The sequence below is a fragment of the Callorhinchus milii genome, unplaced genomic scaffold (genome assembly GCF_018977255.1).
Source record: "Callorhinchus milii isolate IMCB2004 unplaced genomic scaffold, IMCB_Cmil_1.0 Scaffold73, whole genome shotgun sequence".
Lineage (NCBI taxonomy): Eukaryota > Metazoa > Chordata > Chondrichthyes > Chimaeriformes > Callorhinchidae > Callorhinchus > Callorhinchus milii.
Window position 1 is genome coordinate 71,590 of NW_024704814.1, and position 20,655 is coordinate 92,244.

Below are 20,655 nucleotides of genomic sequence, written 5' to 3' on the forward strand. Positions count from 1 at the left end.
TGTCACATACACACTGTGTCATTCACAATTTCTTTCTCTAGCTCTCTCTCACTCGCAAACTCTTTAATTCGCTGTACCGTCTCTCTTCTGCCTATGTGTCTTTGGCACAATCAGTCTCTCTCACAAATTGTGTGTTTCACAATCTTAGTCTCTCTCACTTTCTCTCTCCCTCCGACTGTCTATTTTAGGATCTAAGATGAGACGATAAATTCAGGTTCAGTTTGTGCTTTCTCGAAGACAAATATTAAAGGTACGGAGACGCCATTGGGAAAAGAGAAGTGTGTTTTTCCAAATGTTAGATTCCAGACCAGTCCAACTTAATCTGTAAGAAAGTGTTAATATTGGACATAGTGTCAAATGGCAAAGGCTGATGTGTAGCTGAAACACTTTCATGGTATTGGCTTAGCACCGTTACCGGATATAAAGCACAAACCACACAACACCTCCCTGCAAAAAGCGACTCAAATATTTAATTGTAAATGGAAAAAATCAACTGAAGAGAAAAGCAGAATTTCTTTACCTGAGTTTGACTCTAAATTTCTCTGGGCCGTAAACACGCTTGGAATTTCAATAATGCTTTTCAATCATAATAATATTACTTGCATTTTATATAGCGCTTCTTCAAGTCTTCGAGACGTGAAGAGGCATATTCAATATTTCAGACAAAATGTTATTCAGAATCAAAGCGCATTTCAGTCAGAGAACTAGAAGGTAGCACTTCAAATGCAAAATTTTAATCAGTAGAATACGCAAATCTAGTCATCAACTCTTTGCTTTCTACTCCACATCCATTGCCTCAGCAGGAAATTTTTTTTTCCACTTCCACCACATTTCTCGCCACAATCCATACCTCATATCCACAGCAGCCAAAACACTCATGCATGCCTTCGTAAATTCCCGGCTGGATTAAATTCTGCTCTCTCGTCTCTGCAGCTCCAACATACACAAAATGCAATTAAAACAAAATTCGCTGCACGCTTTTGATCAGTTTTAATACGGAGAAAATCTACGACTCAGACAGAGAAAATGAGAGATTTGGTCTGTGGCTCTGAGAAAAAACCTTCAAGTATATAGCGTGAAGCGAAAAGAGTTGCTCCAACTTTTCTTTGCTCACACTCTCAGTCTCTCCCACACACAAAGACTGTGACTCTCGCATTCTCTCGCACACTCTGAAAAACTGTGTCGCTCAAACTCTCAGTCCGTCTATCTCCGTATGTGTCTCTGAAATTCCCAGTCTCCCTCCATATGTTTCTCTCAAAGTCTGTATCACACACACACCTTGTCTCTCACACTCTCAGTCTCTCTCCAACTGTGTCTCTCAAGTTCTCTGTCAAACACAATGTGTCCCCCTGTCACTCGTCCAATCTCACTCTCCCTCTGTATCTCTCACACTACCACTCTCAATCTCCCCCTAAGCTTCTCTCACACTGTAAGCCTCTCGCAAACATAGTCGCTCTCGCTCTCACTCAAACTTACCGTCTGCTTATCATAGGCTTTGAAATGAGAGGTTCAACTGACCTTTATTCGTTTTGTGTTGAAGACAATTGTTAAGATCCCGAGACGTTTTCGGGAAGTGAGAAGGGAGTTTCTCCAATTGTTATATTCCAGAGCAACTCAATTTAAGTTGTACGAAAGGGTTAATATTGAACATGCTTTCAAATGGCAAAAGCTGATGCTTAGCTGAACCACTTTCATGGTGTTAGCTTAGAAGCTTCTCTCACACTCTGCCTCTCTCTCTCACACTATGAAAGCTCTCGCTCTCCTTTTGTGTCTCTGAAGCTCTCTCTCTCTCTTTCACTCTCTCTCTGAATCTCTCACACTATCTTTGTCTCTTACGCCCGTTGCCTCTCACATTCTTAGTCTCTCTTTCCCTCTCTTTCTCGCTGTCGATCTAAGACGCAGTGATAAACTCAGCCCTAGTTTGTGCCGTGCTCAGGACAGACATTAAACATCCTGTGATGCTATTTGGGAAAAAGAAGGGATTTTCTCCTGGCATTAGAGTCCAGATCAGCTCAATATTGTAAATAGTATTAAACGGTAATGAGTGATATGTAGCTAAACTTTGTGATAGTGTCACCTCAACAGCATTACCGGATATAAAGCACAAACCACACAACACCTCATGCGAAAAGGCTCAAACATTTAACTTTAAAAGTGAGAAAAACAGCTCAACTCAACAGCAGAATAAATGTAAAGGAGCGTTGTTTTTACATTTCTCTTGACAGAAACCCGCTTTAAGCTTCCAATTTGCTTTTTAACAATAATAGTTAAATTTGCTTTGGAAGTTCTGCCTTATCATGTCTTTTAGAAGTCTCAATGTGCTTCGCGTATTATACTGTAAAGTTAATTGACAGCATACTCTCATGGGCGCTAAATCAAATGCAAGGATTATTATTAATATTTCAAGATCAAATCGTATTGACACAGGAATTCACTGGGTGTTCAGAGTTTTTTTGACACTGTTTTATTTAGCAGATGATATAATTATTTGGTTCGTATTTATTATGGTTGTATGTAGTCCATTGTGATGTATGTACTATGCAATATCATGTTCCTCAATTGTAAAGTACTGTGGAAGTCACCCAAAGTGGAGTCCGCTATATAAACGCAACTGGTTTTAGTTGTTTATGGAAATTAATAATAAAAATAATACAACAATAAAAATAGGAAGGAGAATATGAACTGATACAGCGCCTCCGCTCCAAACTGGGCACCGTATCAGTGCGTAATAATGGCGGTTACTAACTCCGAGCCGGGGGAATAATAACAATATTAAACACAATGTTAGTTGCTGTGTGTCACGTAAGTCACTTGTTACCAGTGAGAGAGTGGACGTGTCTCTCTTTCCTGTCAATCACTGGTTACCAGTGAGGCAGTGGGCGTGTATTCCTTTCCTGTCAATAACTGGTTACCAGTGAGAGAGTGGGCGTTTCCCTCTTTTCTGTCCATCAAAAGTTACCAGGGAGACAGTGGGCTATCACTCTTTCCTGTCAATCAACACTTACCAGGGAGATAGTGGGCGTGACTCACTTTCCTGTCAATCAACAGTTAGCAGAGAGATTGTGGGCGTGTCTCTCTTTCCTGTCAATCAACAGTTAGCAGAGATTCTGTGGGCGTGTCTCTCTTTCCTGTCAATCACCAGTTACCAGGGAAACAGTGGGCGTGTCTCACTTTTCTGTCAATCAACAGTTACCAGAGAGACTGTGGACGTGTCACTCTTTCCTGTCAATCACCAGTTACCAGGGAGACAGTGTCATACACTGTCAAGCCAAGGAGCAGTTGTTACGTTACGTGGGTGAGAACCAGAGAAAGAGATACGTGCATACGTTACGTGAGGGGCAGCACAGGGAGTCGACACGAGAGAGACTCATACAAAGCGGGGAAGCTGTGCCGTTCAATATGGCGGATCTAATTGGGGAGCAGTGAAGCGCAGACAGTCAAACGCATCCACACACACACGCACACTGAGGCGGGTAGACTTGCGGACGACAGCGCGTATGCAGGCTGCCTGTCTCCCTACGTCACGTACGTGGTGTCGTTAGCGGTGACTTTGTATAATAATTATAATAATTATCATAATAATGGGCATTATTTACAGCCCCTCATCAAGTCTTCGAGACGTCTCAGTGCTGGATACAGTGTAAGGCGAAGTCAGTGTATGTACAGCCGTAACTTCAGAGCGATCGAATTATTAAGATTTTTACAAACAATTGCAAGGTCTATTACACTTGGAAAAGTGATGCCAATACACGACCAGGCGGGTTCCTACTGACAGAATTTAAACGCAGGCTGCGGGAGAAGTGGGCAAACAGGAAGACTTGGAGGGCAGCAGACTGACAGCCGGGCTGACCATTCCGAAGCTGGGCTGTTTTGGAAAGAGCCAATAGGCAGCGAGTTGGCGGGAAGAGAGTGGCGGTTGGAGAAAGAGTGCGGGGCAGGAAGCAGGTGAGGTGATTGATGGAGATGGGACGATCAGAGAACGCAGTATGATTGCCAACTCAATTGACCAATCATAAGCTCTGGCTGTGGGGGGCGGGTGACTGAATGGACCAATGGAAAGCGTGTGGGCGGGGAAAGTTTGACGGTTGGAGAGAGCGAGGGGCAGGAAGGAGAGGAAATGATTCACGTGGACCTGGACCTATCAAATCGCGACTACTGGTTGATGTAAAGACAGACCAATGGGAAGCACTGAAAGTCGGGATGTGGGTTCAAATGGGCCAATGGTGAGCGAATGGGCGGTGACATGGTGATGGTTGACTAGGAAGCGGATGGCGTGGAGGATTAGAGATGATTGATTCAGACATAGACCTATTAGAGCGCGGTATCTGCTGGACAATTAGACAGACCTATGGAAAGCTCTGGCTGTGGCGGCGGGTGTTGGGAATGAACGAATGGGGAGCGAGTGGGCGGTGACTCAGTAAGGCTTGAAGGAGGAAAAGCTCAAACATGGCCGAGGGCCGCCCGGAGAGATAGCGGCCCCAAACTGCAAGACAACTGGGGCTGATAGGGAGCTCAGGTCAGTGGGAGCGAATAAGAAAGAGAGTGCGTGTGTGATTGTGGGCGTTTGAAAACGTGCGAATTTGTGAGTGTGAGAGTTTGGGAATATCTGTGAGAGTCTGTTAGAGAGTATGAGTGTGTGAGTTTCTTTGTGAGTGTGAGAGTGTATGATTGTGTGAGTGTGCGTGTGATTAATACACCACGATGCAGCATATTAGTACACCACATACTCCATTAATAACCCACACAACCAACTATTACGCTAAACCCCATTGATAAGCCACAGTCCATTAGTACCCACATAACGCATTAATACCTATCACTCCCCACTAATATGCCACGCCTCTGTAATGCCACACACACACCTTTAACACATAACGCAGCATCAATACCCCTCACGACATTAATACCTCAATCCTATTAATAACTCATACACCTCATTGGTGCAGTGCACACCCAAATAATACATCACCAACTCCAAATTAATCCACTAGTACACACATTTCATTAATACCACACAAGCCATTGATACAACTTACCCCATTAATACAACACACCACTGATACATCATGCTCACCATTAATATCCCACACTGCCCATTAATATCCCAAATATCCCATCAATACAACACACATTAATATCAAAATCCACATTAATACCACGCATCCCATCAATAACCCATGACTCATTAACAATCCACGAACCAGTAATACCAACAACAACACCCACCTTACATTGGTATAGCGCCTTTCACGTTGTGAGGACGTCCCAAGATACTGGAAACATCCCATCAGCAACCCACACCCCAATCTTTTCCTAAAATATTATTGATAGCCCACACACCATTAATATCGCACACTCCATGAATAACCGACACCCCATTAGTACCCACACACACAATCAATTGATTAATAGCACACACCTCACTGTTAACCCACACAACATTAATACCGCTGTAAACCATTAACATCCCACACACCATTAATACATAATACACACCATTAATAACCCACACGTCCATTAATACCGAACACTCCATTAATGCTCCATACACCGCAATAATACCTCGCACACCACTGATACCACACAATTCATTCAAATCAAACGATAAATACTCCATAAAATATTGATACCTCACAACCCATTATTACCACAGACCCTATTAGTAACCTACGCCCCATTATTAAAACACACACCCCATTATTACTGCACAACCCATTAGCACAACATACTCTTCACTATTATCCCCCAACACACAAACAGTATCCCAAAAACGAAATTAATGCCACAGAAACACCATTACTAAGGCATACGGTTTAATACTACCACACTCCATTAATAACACACATACACTTATTGCCACAAAGAACATTAATACCCCATACACTATTGATACCACACACAACACTAATATCCAAATATCACATTAGTACCTCACAGAACACATTAAAACCCCACAAAATCCATAAAAATCCCAAAGACACCATTAATAGCACACACCACATTATTAGCATATACAACATAACTACCACACACCAATGAACAAATACACCCCATTGATATGGCACACCCCAAAACGTCGTCACACCCCACTAATACCCAAAAAACACCACTAATACCAAACGCAACACATTAATACTCAATAAGACATTAATACCCCACACCATTATTACAGAACACTCCATTGATATCCAACAGCCCATTAATACACCACAACCCATTAGTAAACTACACACAAGTAGTACGTCACACCCCTCAATACCACATACTCCTTTAGTACCCCAAACCCCATTAATATCCACACCAAACTAATCCCCCATAAATTCCATTAATGCCACACACGCCCAATTTATACCGCAAATAGGTTTAGAATTTGGATTTTGATTTGGCGTGGCTAGAAGTTGCGGTGCAGAAGTTCTAAATAAAAAAGAAATAAATTCTGAATAAATAAATTTGTAAACTGGATTGTAAGGTAGGAGCATGGTAAAGATGGTTGTACTTCACTTCATTTCCTATCCAGGAAGTAAAGTCAAGGCAGGCACCCTAACCACGTGCCTCCTTACAACACGGTTCCTTGATGTCTCTTCATATTTACGGCTATGGACCACATGCGCCAGGGTGAAACCTTGAGCAAGTTTACTTGCTCCACATGTCTAATAATAATCCCTCCAAACCAAAACAACAATAAATTGTTCGTTTTCAGTACACGACTGTTCGTGGGACACTGCTGTGCGCAATTGGCTCCCGCGTATTGCCCACAAATAAATGATCAGTTCGCCTTACAGCATATTATGTGAAGCGCTTTGAGACGTCTAGAAGATGTGAAAAGCGCTATATCAAATTCAAGGATTATTTTTGTTATTATTGTTACATACCCTATTAATACCACACGCACAATTAATACCACATAACCCATTAATACCAAACACTGTGTCAATACCACACACCAAATTAATACCCCACACTCCATTAGTACCCCACCATCCATTAAATCCCTATAGCCCATTAATAACCCAAACTACATTAATACCCCATACACAGCATTAATACCCCCACACAACATTAATAACCCAAACAACCCATTAATTAATCTACTCGCCTGATAATACTCACTCAAGAAAGAAAAACTTATAATAAATTTGTCGCTTCAATCCACGACTTTTTGTGGGACACCGCTGCTCGCAATTGGCTGCCGCAGTTCGACACAAATATACAGTCAACTCACTTTACAGTCTATTCTGAGAAGCGCCTTGAGACGTCCAGTAGACGTGAAAAGCGCAATTTCAAAGGCCAGGATTAGTTTTACTATTAATAATAGTATCCTAAACACTCCATTAAGAACACACCCCACATTAACAGCATATTAATACCGAACACCCCGGTGATACCCCACCAATTCCACTAATACCATACACATCTCAGTAATACACTACATCCCATAAATAACCCACACATCATTAATGCCCCACATCACGTTTATACCGCAAACGCGATTAATACCCCATACAACCCACTAATACAATACAAAACACATTAATATCCCACAAGACATTAATATCCCAAACACCCCATTAATACCACAAAGCGCATTAATACCCTATAGCGCTATCTTAACAGGCACCACATTAATTCCCTATATCCCATCAGTACTCCATGCATAATTATTAAGCCACACCCCATTAATACTCCACAACGAATTAATACCACAGAAAACGGATTGCTATACCGTACACACCTTGAATACCCCACACACCCCAGCAATAACCCACGCATCCCATGAATACCACACGCAGCACAAACACCGTACAGCAGATAAATAATCCATACACTATTGACACCACACACTACATTAATACCCATACACACCAAAAGTACACACAGGTGCAATTAATACCCCACATACGCCAATAAAATCCCAAACATTACATTAATTCCACACACCCAATTAATTACCACATACAAAATTACAACCAAACAGCCAATTGATAACACAAACTCCATTGATAGCACACATCCCATTCATACAACAAAACTCATTAACACTATATATCAGATAAGTACCCCATAATATTAATACCGCACACCACATTGAAACACATACACTCCATTAGTACACACAGATCCCATTAATACTCCACAAAATGTATTGAAATCCGAAGCATCATATTAATGCGACACACCCCATTATTAGCACATGCAAAAATTATTAACGCTCACCCCATTAATACCGCATACTCTTTTAATAGCATGCGTCCCATTAGTACGACACAGCCCATTATTAAATCTCCACTGAACTCCATACGCCACTAGTACGCCAATTCTCATGAATACCCCACAAACCATTAACACACCACGCCCCATTAATACCTCACAACCCGTTAGTACCACACACCCACTCAACATACCCCTTCATCACCTAAACCTAACCACATTAATACCCCAAACTCCATTGATATCCGACACCAAATTAATGTCCCACACTTCATTAATATCACACAGCCCATTATTAAAATTCTATTAAACTGAATACCCCACTAACACACCACTTCCCTTTAATACCACACACCCAATTAATACTCCATATACCATTAAAATCCCATGAACTGTATTAGTTCCCCACACATCCCAGTAATGGCCCACACACCAAGATAATACCTCAAAAAACCCATTAGCACCATAAAGCCCATTAATACAACATTCGACATTAATACCACAAATTCAATAAATACCCCACACGCCATTAATACACAACATCCAATAATGTAACACACACTCCATTAATAGTATACAACCCAATACCACACAACTCATTATTGCTAAACACCCCATTAATCCACTCTCCAAAAATATTCCATTGAAACCTCACATCCATTGATACCTACACCGCACTGAAAAAGTATACCCTAATAATACGCAAACGAGCCCATTAATGCGGCACAAACCTTAATAATAATCCACAAACTCCAGAACACACAAATAATAAACAACACAACCCATTAATAATCCATATCATATTGGTACCTCACAAAACCCATTAATACATAACACGGCTCATTAATACACCACAACATTTAATACCATATAGTCCATTAACAAACGGCACCACATTAATATCCCTCACTCCACTAGTACCAAACAACTCTTTAATACCTCATGTACCATTAACATCCCATTGTGTCGAATTAGTATCCCACGCATCCCATTATTACTCGACACACTCCATTAATATCTTACACAAACAACTAATACGTCAAATTCCATTGCCTCCCATACCCATTAACATCCAGACCACATTAATACTCAACACAGCCCATTGATAGCCCATACAATTTCACTAAAAAGCATACATTCAATGCACCACATTAATTCATCTCACCCTATTAATGGCCCATAAAGAAATAAAACCCATACACCAGTGAAACCCCATACGCCCCACTAGTACAACACAAACTCCGATAAAATCCCTTACTACGACGCATTCATTAACACCTCACACCGCATAAAAATAACAAACCCCGTTAATATCTTAACCACCATTAATACCATATAGACCATCAATACCACACAAACCATTAATACAAAAATGCACAATAACACCATACATCCCATTAATAAACCACAACCAATTAATACCCCACGACCCACTAATACCCCACAAATCATTATTACCAGACACTACTTCAACACATCCCTTTAACACTTAACTATTACCGCATTAATACCCCGAAAAACATTGATACCCCATACCCCATTAATACACGAAAACCTTTTTTAAAACACAATCCATTAATAATCCACACACCTAATTCATTCCAACAACACATTAATATCACAGATCCTATTGATACCAACCACACACGTTAATACACAATAGACCCCATTAATACCCCACAATTTAAAACCACACAATCTATAACTAAACCCCATCCTATTAATTATCCCCACCCCATTAATAGTCCTTAACACATTCAAACCCCACACCGGAGTACACTCCAATACACCTCATTAATAGGCCAAACACCGCATTAGCAACCCAAATGCTCAATTAACACTGCATTATTCCCACATACTCCATTAATATCCCACACACCAATTATACGCCGCTCAGCAATAATACCCCATAAACGCCATTAATACCGCAAAACCACATTGATATGCCAGACACCTCATTAATACCCCCACACCCCACTGAGATCCCAAACACCCCATTGATACCACGTATCACATTATTACCACGGACTACATTAATATCACACACTCAATCAATGCTTCACCACCCGTCGATAAGATACACGTCATTAATACCCCGCACCCCATTAATAACCCACAAAACATTAACACCTCATACACAGCATTAGTACCCAAATGCACCCCATCAAAACCACACACAAACCAAAGCAATTCCCCACACTCCCCATTATTACCGCAAACCCGATCTATAAGAAAAAAATTCTTTAATACCACAGAGCCCATTAAAAACGCACGTCCTATTGATACGACACACTCCATTGACACCAACCACCCCATTAGTATTCGCACCCCAGGAATAACCCACACCACATAAATAACCTGCACCTGATGTTTACCACATTAGTTCCCCGCAAATCCATTCGTAACAATCAAACAATTAATAACCCACACACCATTAATATACCAGACCCTATTAATACCCACATAGGCCACTCCCAGAAAAGTACCACACACCGCATTAGTACCCCACAATCCCCGTTAATACCACACAAACCATTGATACCATATACCGAATTAATACAACAAGCTACATTAATAGCATACACCCCACTCACACCACAAACAACATTAACACCCGACACACCATTAACACCACAATAATATCCCACACACCGTTTTGAACCTCACGCATACAATTAGAATCCTAAAAAAACATTAATACGACACAGTCCATTAATACTTCACTCACATTGATACCAGACTCTGCATCAATAAGTCACACATCACATTTATACCCGACCAACTCAATTAGCACCACACACACCCACTGAATATCCCACACACCCTATTAACGACCCAAAAGCAGAGGGACAACAGGCAGAGCAGATCGTCTGGCAAATGATGCTATAGACTGTATCCGTCGTTGTCACGTCGATACCAGAGTTGAGAAGAGATAAGTGGAAGAGTCGTGTGAGATGATAGCTGCCCAGACGAGGAGTCGCTACCGAGAGAGATAGAGTAGAAGGAAGAGAGAGAGAGAATCACTATCAGCCCATCACCACTAACCGGGCAATATACTTCCATATATTTCCATTGGATACCCTTGGGTCATTCAACAACTAAAACTTGGATTTATATAGCGCCCTCCACGGCGTCTCAGAGCGCTTTCGTATCTGAATTAGCTTATCATCCAATGTGATATTGTACTGCGAGCGAGACGCCTGTTTCGTACCCGGTCGTGCAAAACCGCGGGCGAGTTTCCTTACTCCAGACACGCGATAATAATCCCTATAGACGGGCAAAACAAACAAATATTAATTGGTCACTTCAATCCACGGCTGTGCACCATCGGCTGCCGCGTTTCACCAACAAATATACAGTCACTTCACTTTACGATGTATTCCGTGAAGCGCTTTGGGACGTCTGTGAGTCACAATGAGGTACTGTACCAAATGGAAGTATTATTACTGTTGTACTGGGTACCAGGCGCAGCTCGCGGAAGCTACAGGACTCACACAGCATTAATACTACACACACCATTAATACCCCACACATCCCATTAATAGCCCACACCCCATTAATACCCCACACACCGCAATAATACCCCACAGAGCCCATTAATACCCCACAAAGCCCATAAATACCCCCCACAGTCCGTTATTACCCCACACAGACCAGTAATAGCCCACACACAATCAACACGCCACACACCCCAATAATATCCCAAACACGACAATAATCCACCACACAGTCCACTAATCCCCCACACAGTCCACTAATCCCCCACAAAGCCCAGTAATACCCCACAGCTTATTAACACCCCCCACAGCCCATTAGTACCCCCCACAGCTCATTAATACCCCTCACAGCCCATTAATATCCCCACACCGTCACTTAATAACCTACACAACTCATTAATACCCTAAATAGACAAATAGTACCCAGCACAGCTCATTAATGCCTCAAACACTCCATTAATATCCCACACCGAATGAATGCAACACTCAATCAACATACCTCTAGCAACCCATCAATACCCCACACACACCGTCAGTAACCCACACACCCATTAGTACCCCACACACCATTAGTACCCCACACACCATTCGTACCCCAAACACCAATCTTATACCCCACACACCCATTTTACCCCTCACACCCATTGGTACCCCACACACATTACTCTGACCCCGCCAACTCGCTCCCCATTGGTCCACCTCAAGCCCCTTGCCCCTTCAGCCACAGCCCTATTGGTGCGTCCGTCACAAACTGCACTGTGATTGGCCCTCCGTCAACGTCAATCATCTGCACTTCCGCCCCCTCTCTGTCCTCTCTCTCTCTCTCCCCACCGCACCGTCTCTCTCTCCTTCTCTCTCTCTCCCTCCCTCACCGTCTCTCTCTCCTTCTCTCTCTCTCTATCCCTCACCGTCTCTCTCTCCTCACTCTCTCCCTCACCGTCTCTCTCTCCTTCTGTCCCTCTCTCTTTGTCCCTCACCGTGTCTCCCTCTCTGGGCCTCAACGTCTCTCCTCTCTCTCTCTCCCTCACCGTCTCTCTGCTTCTCTCTCTCTCTCTCTCTCTCTATCCCTCACCGTCTCTCTCTCCTTCTATCTCTCTCCCTGTCCCTCACCGTCTCTCTCTCCCTCACCGTCTCACTCTCCTTCTCTCTCTCACTCTCTCTGTCCCTCACCGTCTATCTCTCCTCTCTCTCTCTGTCCCTCACCGTCTCTCTCTGTCCCCTCACCGTCTCTCTCTCCTCTCTCTCTCTCTCTCCCTCACCGTCTCACTCTCCTCTCTCTCACTCTCTCCCTCAGCGTCTCACTCTCCTCTCTCTCACTCTGTCCCTCACCGTCTCTCTCTCCCTCACCGTCTCTCTCTCCTTCTCTCCCTCACCGTCTCACTCTCCTTTTCTCTCTCCTCACTCTCACTGTCCCTCAGCGTCTGTCTCTCCTTCTCTCCCTCACCGTCTCACTCTCCTTTTCTCTCTCTCACTCTCTCTGTCCCTCACCGTCTCTCTCTCTCTCTCTGTCCCTCACCGTCTCTCTCACTCTCTGTCCCTCACCGACTCTCTCTCTCTCTGTCCCTTACCGTCTTTCTCTCTCTCTCTCTCTCTCTTTCTCTCTCTCTGTGTCCTTCATCGTCTCTCTCATCTCTCTCTCTCCCTCACCGTCTCTCTCCCCTTCTCTCTCTCTCTCTGCCTCAACGTCTCTCTCTCTCTCTCTCTCTCTCTGTGTGTCCCTCACCGTCTCTCTCTCTCCTTCTCCCTCTCTCTCCCTCACTGTCTCTCTCTCCTTCTCTCTCTCTCCCTCCCTCAGTGTCTCTCTCTCCTCTCTCTCTATCCCTCCCTCACCGTCTCTCTCTCTCTCCTTCGCTCTCTCTCTCTCCCCCGTCTCTCTCTCCTCTCTCTCTCTCTCTCTCTCTGTCCCTCACCGTCTCTCTCTTCTTCTCTCTCTCTCTGTCCCTCACCGTCTCTCTCTCTCTCTCTCTGTCCCTCAGCGTCTCTCTCTCCTTCTCTCTCTCTCTCTGTCCCTCACTGTCTCTCTCTCCTCTCTCTCTCTCTGTCTCTCTGTCCCTCACCGTCACCCTCTCCTCTCTCTCTCTCTGTCTCTCTGTCCCTCACCGTCTCTCTCTCCTTCTCTCTCTCTCTCTCTGTCCCTCAACGTCTCTCTCTCCTTCTCTCTCTGTCTGTCCCTCACCGTCTCTCTCTCTCCTCTCTCTCTCTCTCTCTCTCTGTCCCTCACCGTCTCTCTCTCCCTCACTCTCTCTCTCTCTGTCCCTCACCGACTCTCTCTCTCTGTCCCTCACCGTCTCTCTCTCCTTCTCTCTGTGCCTCACTGTCTCTCTCTCTCTCTCCGTATCCGGAGCCGCCGCTGACGGCCGCCGCGCTCGTTGACGCAATGACGCAGGGCCGGGAGTCCCGCCCACGTGGTGACGTCGGCACGTACGGCGCCGTACGGCACCGCTCTCCGCCATGTTGTACGGCGCGGCTTCTGTATTAACAACAGAAACAATAATAATAATAATAATCCTCGCATTTGATATAGCACTTTTCACGTCGGGAGGACGTCCCAAAGCGCTTCACAGAACACACTGTAGAATGAATTGACTGTATATTTGTGGGCGAACGCGGAAGCCAATTGCGCACAGCAATGTCCCACAAACATTCGTGGGTTGGAAATGACCAATTCATTGTTGTTGTTTTTTTGGAGCGATTATTATTAGGCTCTATGTGGAGTAAGGAAACTTGCCCAAGGTTTGGCCCTGACCTGCCTATGATTGAACTCAGTTCTCTCACTTGCAAAGCGAGTGCTCTTACCACTGAGCTACAGGACTACAGGACTCCACAAGTTGTGGTTCGGAAGAGGGGGGCAGTGAACCCTACCCGCTGGAGACCTTTACTGTGCCGTTACACTTGAGCAAATTGCGTCTTTTCCAAAACCGCCACCTCCACGCAGTGTAGCGTCTCAGAGCGCTTAACCGTGGTGGAGTTTGACCGGCCCGGGAGGGCGGAAGGTGACACGGTCGGAAGGGAAGATTTTCAGGCAGCACTTGAAAAGGGGGAAACGGCTCAATGCGGGAAGATTGAGGGAGAGAGTTCCAGATTTTCGGGGTATCAGTGGCTGAAAGGGCGACCGCCAATGATGGAGCGGATGGCGGGGGGGACAAGCTGGAGGCCGGTGCCAGACGAGCGGAGGCGCCGAGTGGTGGATTGGGGAGTGAGGACGTCGGGGGGCGGGGGGAGGAGAGGGGGGACATTAACTGCACATTAAACAAAGGGACATTTAATGCTCAGTTTCAATAGGTGCAAATCGTACCTATCCAACTGCACATGAAACAAAGGGACATTTAATGTGCGGTTTTAGTTGATGTAAATTGTACGTATTGAACGCCACATTAAACAAAGGGACATTTAATGTGCGGTTTAATTTGATGTAAATTGTAGGTATTGAACGCCACATTAAACAAAGGGACATTTAATGTGCGGTTTAATTGGATGTAAATTGTTGGTATTGAGCGCAACATAAACGAAGGCCCCAGGAGTTGGCCGGCAGTAACCTGACCCTCTCCTCCTGGGCTGGACAGCTTCACTCATATATGAAAGGGAATTGTAATATCTCGTCACGTGAATGGAAAAGAGAAGTTTCTCTCTCGCGGGTCCTGACTGACAGTCCTCCACATTAATTCCTTGGGTTGTGGGGAGGGGGAAATCTATCTGTGGTAGTGGGGTGGGGGGAGGGAATTTAAACAGCTCAGAGACTGTAATAGGCGGCTTCAATCGGTGCAAATAGTATCTGATACATTTAGTGCTGAGATGTGTTGGCCACCTGGAAGATCGCAGGGAATTCCTTGTACCCACTGCCTACATAGTGAGGCTCAATCCCGCGCTTGTCGGATGCAGAACGTCCATCTGGTGACTGTGCTCCTCGGGGAGGGCGATCGGGGTGTAAAAATAAACACTGGTTTACAAAATGGAACTTGTGTTTAAGGATATCAGACATTCGGTACTGCTGTTACAGGAGAATATCCTTCAGATCTTGGGGTCCAGTTGCTCAGTGCTTAGAGCACTCGCCTTGCGAGCGAGATACCTGGGATCAATTCCAGGCAGAGCAAAGCCTCTGGCAAGTTTCCCTACTCCAGATATCTAATAATAATCCCTCCAGAACACGGCAATAATAAACTGGTCATTTTCAATCCACGACTGTCTGTGGGACACTGCTGTGCGCAATTGGCTGCCGCGTTTCGCCCACAGAAATACGGTGAATATATTTTCACGTCCCAAAGACTTAAAAAACGCTGTGTCAAATGCAATGATGATTATTATTATTATCACCCAGACTGCTTATGATTCAGATACTTTATTCCATTTCCCTGCCATTCTCTCCCCTCCCCCTCCCCTTCGCAGTATCCAACTCTCACCCTATTGAAATACCCAGAAGTGGACAAAAGCTGTGAATTTGGCTCAATCACCTGAAGACGACATTGGGTTTGAAAACTGCCAGAAAACCAACTGCTGTACTATCAGCCGATTACCTTTAAACGTGAAGGGTAAATGGCTGCATTATTGGCTTCACACAAAAGAAACTAATCAGATATAAATATGAGCTGCCAACACAAGGCAGGGGAGAATGTCTGAGAAAACCGAAGGGAGCGACATGGAGTGTGGAACTACTTCTGGGAAAGGTAAGTAATCGCCTCTGAATTTCTCTGTACCTTCGTCACTACTTAATTTGCCGAAGATATTGTTGAAACAACACGTGTACTTTGATGCATTGGCTATTGACTTGTGAAATTAATTGGATTTACTGCATTGTTGTGTTTAATGTATTAATAATATATAATGATATTTTATTATAATCCTCCAATTTGCTAATACGCCTCATCGCAGCAATAAGATATGTCAAAACGATGCACAGAATATATTGTAAAGTGCATTTGGTGTTTTATGGGTGAAGCACGGCAGCCAAATTGCGCAAAACAGTGAGCCAACACACCACAATGAAAAATTGGAAATCAATCTTCTTATGCCCTAACCATAAGGCTAACTTTGTAAGTTCATCAAATGAAGGGTTGCATTAGTTGGCTCAGATCAGCATTTAGTACAGAGGATAAATCAATCACTGCCACATATCGCTTGTCAAAAGTTAAGTGACATCAATACACCAGAGAAGAAATTCAGTCTCAATCTTGGCAGAGGGGACGGAAACTTTTAATTTTTCTAGTCTCGGTTGGATCGATGCCAAACATCTTGAAGCTTTGATTTCTACATGTTGAATTATAGTGTTAATAAAATATAAATGTGTAATTATAGTCTTTATATTGAAAGTGCTCTGGCAATGATTATATCTTAACATTGTCTTTGACTATTGAAAACATCTTATTTTTTAAAAACTAATTCAACCAGTGACGTTATTTCTGTAATTTTTTCTGAAGATTTCATAATTAGTGCCTAAAAGTCCACTGTTTAAAATGTCTCAAATAGCAAACACAAGAGAGTTAAGATTTTTTTACGTGTGTGGTAAACAGATAATCCCTCCAATATATAATAATAATAAATTGGTCATTTTAAATCCACGGTACTTTGTGGGACAGACGCTGCTGTGATCAATTGGCTGCCGCGTTTCGCGTACAAATATACAGTCAATTCACGTTACAGTCTATTCTGTGAAGCGCTGCGAGATGTCGAGAAGACGTGAAAAGCGCTACATCAAATGCAATGATTATTATTGTTATTATTATTATTATAACCGCGTTCCTTCTTATAATTTACGTTATTGGAGGCCTACGTTTTCTACCCTCTCTCGTCCAACTCTGACCCTCGCACAACCACGCCACCCCAAGGCTCGGGTCCTGAGCCCCGACTGTTCGGTGCCTTGGGACGTCCTCCTCACTTGAAAACCGCTTTGCAAATGTAATGCTCGTGTTCTTCTGTTTTAAAAAACATTTCTCTACAGGCGATCAAATCGCAAAGGGGTTCAGCTCCAAACGCAACCGAGTGAGCGGAGGAGAGGCCGGGAGCAGCAGATACGGTTTGAGAAAGAGGCAGAGAAGAGATTGCACTGAGGAAAGGGATCTTCCTGCCGATGATTACCTGTGTGAGTGAAAAATCATTCTGAGTTTCTCAGCATCAAATGCTCGAGTGCAGAATCGGGCAGATGGCAGCCGGGCTCAGTTGGTGTGCTCTTGGCTCCGAGTCAGAAGGTTGTGGCTTCGAGCGCCACATCGCGGGCAATGAGCTGACAGTCTGGGCTGACACTGCAGCACAGAGCTGGGGGGAGGGGGGGAGACGATGAACTGTCAGAGGTGCCGTCTCTCCCAGGTGCCCTGGTTTTCATGGAGCTCAGATGACAGGGCTGGGGAATGGCGACTCAGGTCAGCAACGGCAACCAAACGCTGTCAGCGGGGATGGTCAGCCTGTGCACTGCTGTGGGGGATGGGAAGGGCTATGAGGAATGAGGAGAGAGCAGTGCAGGGGTCAACATGGGGTTGGGAACACGGCTTTTAATTGGAAAGACAATGATGTCCGGATTAAAGAGGTTTTGAGGGAGCGATAGGGATACAGAGGGGAAGGAGAGCCGTGAGAAGGGATAGGAAGGAGGTTGTGGAAAACGCTCATTGAAGATTTAGTCTGTGCGTTTGAAATATGAGGCCGCGAAGTGACATCACGCAGTGGATTTTGACCATTGGTTGGTTCAGGCGGGAAACGTCAAAATGGCTGCCTCCGTAGAGCCCCTCCCCCAACCCCCCCACCCCAATCCTGCCCACCACCCCGCGATGCACTGTCATACACCCCGAGCTTTTAAGCTAAAGTCACTCTGTGCCTCTCCAGACACATAGTAAAGATCCTTTAATGGTGTGGTGCAACACAGAGAAACTCGCTTCTCTTTTGGAAACATTACATGGGATCTTTACTGTCCACCTGAACAGACATGGCCGAGGAGCTCATTATCACATTTCATCTGAAGCAATGCACCACCTACAATGGAAAGCATTTCCCGCATTAATATAAGTATCTCCATGTGTCCCAGACTGTGGTCAACTACACTGATCACGGAGTCGCCTCACGGCTGTTTGTGGGTAGTTGCTGCCGTCAGAAACTGACACTGTCAATAAGTGATCAGCATGAAAAGCGGTATATAAATGTAAGCTGCTACTGACCGTACAGTTGGCAGTAAATTATGTAAATCATTGACATCATCAGGTGCTGTACAAATGCAAGGATTCAATCCAAATTTGCTCAAGAGCAATTCGTAAAGAAAGCTCATATATTGCTTATCCAGATCTTTCTTTTCTCCCATCAGCAGCCAAAGTGGATGATTCTGAGGCTCATCCCTGGCCTCATGCCGGCGTTGTGTTGACTCGTGCCGAGTTCCTCCAGGAACACAGCAGAAGACATCCCGAGTTCCATAAAGACACATCAACAACGCAGACAGCTCGTAGCGCAAATGATGCTTTGCAGCAGAGAGAGTGTCAGGAATCTATTGTATTTCATGTTGAGGTAAACCGAGTCTCGCAAACAGGATCTCTACAGGGTCAAAAGCTATCGAACACAGGAGATAGACTGTATAAATGTTCCAGATGTGGTGAGACTTTCATACATTCAGGGCACCTCAAGAGACACCAGCAATCACACCGAGGAAAGCGTCTGTATAAGTGTCTGGAATATGGGAAGAGGTTCAAAATGTTGGGCAGTCTGAAGATACACCATCGATCCCACACAGAAGAGAGGCCATATAAAGGTGCTGACTGTGGAAAGAGTTTCACAACTTCAAGAGACCTCCAGAGAACCAAACAATCACACACAGGAGAGAAACCATATAAATGTGCAGAATGTGGAAAGAGTTTTGCAACGTCAACTTATCTCCAGAGACACCATCGATTTCATACAGGAGAGAGGCCACATGAATGTGTTCACTGTGGAAAGAGTTTTGCAACGTCAGGTTATCTCCAGATACACCATCGGTATCACACAGGAGAGAGGCCATATGAATGTGTTGAATGTGGAAAACGTTGCACAACTTCAAGTCACCTCCATATACACCAACAAACACACACAGGACAGAGACGGTATAAATGTGCAGAATGTGGAGTGAGTTTCAGAGCATCAGGATCGCTCAAAATACACCATCGATCACACACTGGAGAGAGACCGTATAAATGTGCTGAGTGTGGAAAGAGTTTCATTGCTTCCGGATCGCTCAAAATACACCATCGATCACACACTGGAGAGAGACCATATAAATGTGCTGAGTGTGGAAAGAGATTTTCAAACTCGAGTTATCTCCAGATACACCATCGATCACACACAGGAGAGAGGCCATACAAATGTGTACAATGTGGAAAGAGTTTCACAACTTCAGGAGACCTCCAGAGACACCGACAATCACACACAGGAGAGAAACCGTATAAATGTGCAGAATGTGGAAAGCGTTTCACAACATCAGGGGGTCTCCAGAGACACCAGCCATCACACATCGGAGAGAGACCATATAACTGTACTGAATGTGAAAAGAATTTTACGAGGAAAGACCACCTCCAAAGTCACCGGCGGATACACACAGGAGAGACTGTATAATTATGCCGAATGTGGGATGAATTGTGCGGTGTCCTATCAGAAAAATTTAAAATGTTCTTTACCAGCGGAAAGCTTTCCAGGAGCCGATACAGTTCAAAGTCCGCACGAGAAGCTCCTTTGAGAAATGCATAGAATAACAATAATAGGTTGATGTATAACAGGACAGATATCTGTTTGATCCAACACCATTGACTCAGTTAAGACACCAGTGCGACAGTTTGTCCCCTTCTCTCCTGAACATGTGCTGAGGAACCAGCGTTTCCTGAAGGTCCTCACAAACTATTGGAGAGAGACCATACGAATGCGCTGAATGTGGAAATAGCCCATGTCCGGCTATCAGCGAGGTGTGTGGCTGCGGGAGAGAATAACAGAATGGCGCGGTGAAATATGAGCCCTC

At 44.3% G+C, this 20,655-nt stretch overlaps 1 pseudogene; it reads left to right on the forward strand.

Annotated features, from left to right (window-relative positions):
• Positions 1-3,610: 3,610 nt before the first annotated feature.
• Positions 3,611-20,386, forward strand: LOC103174338 (annotated as a pseudogene).
• The last annotated feature ends 269 nt before the right edge of the window (positions 20,387-20,655 follow it).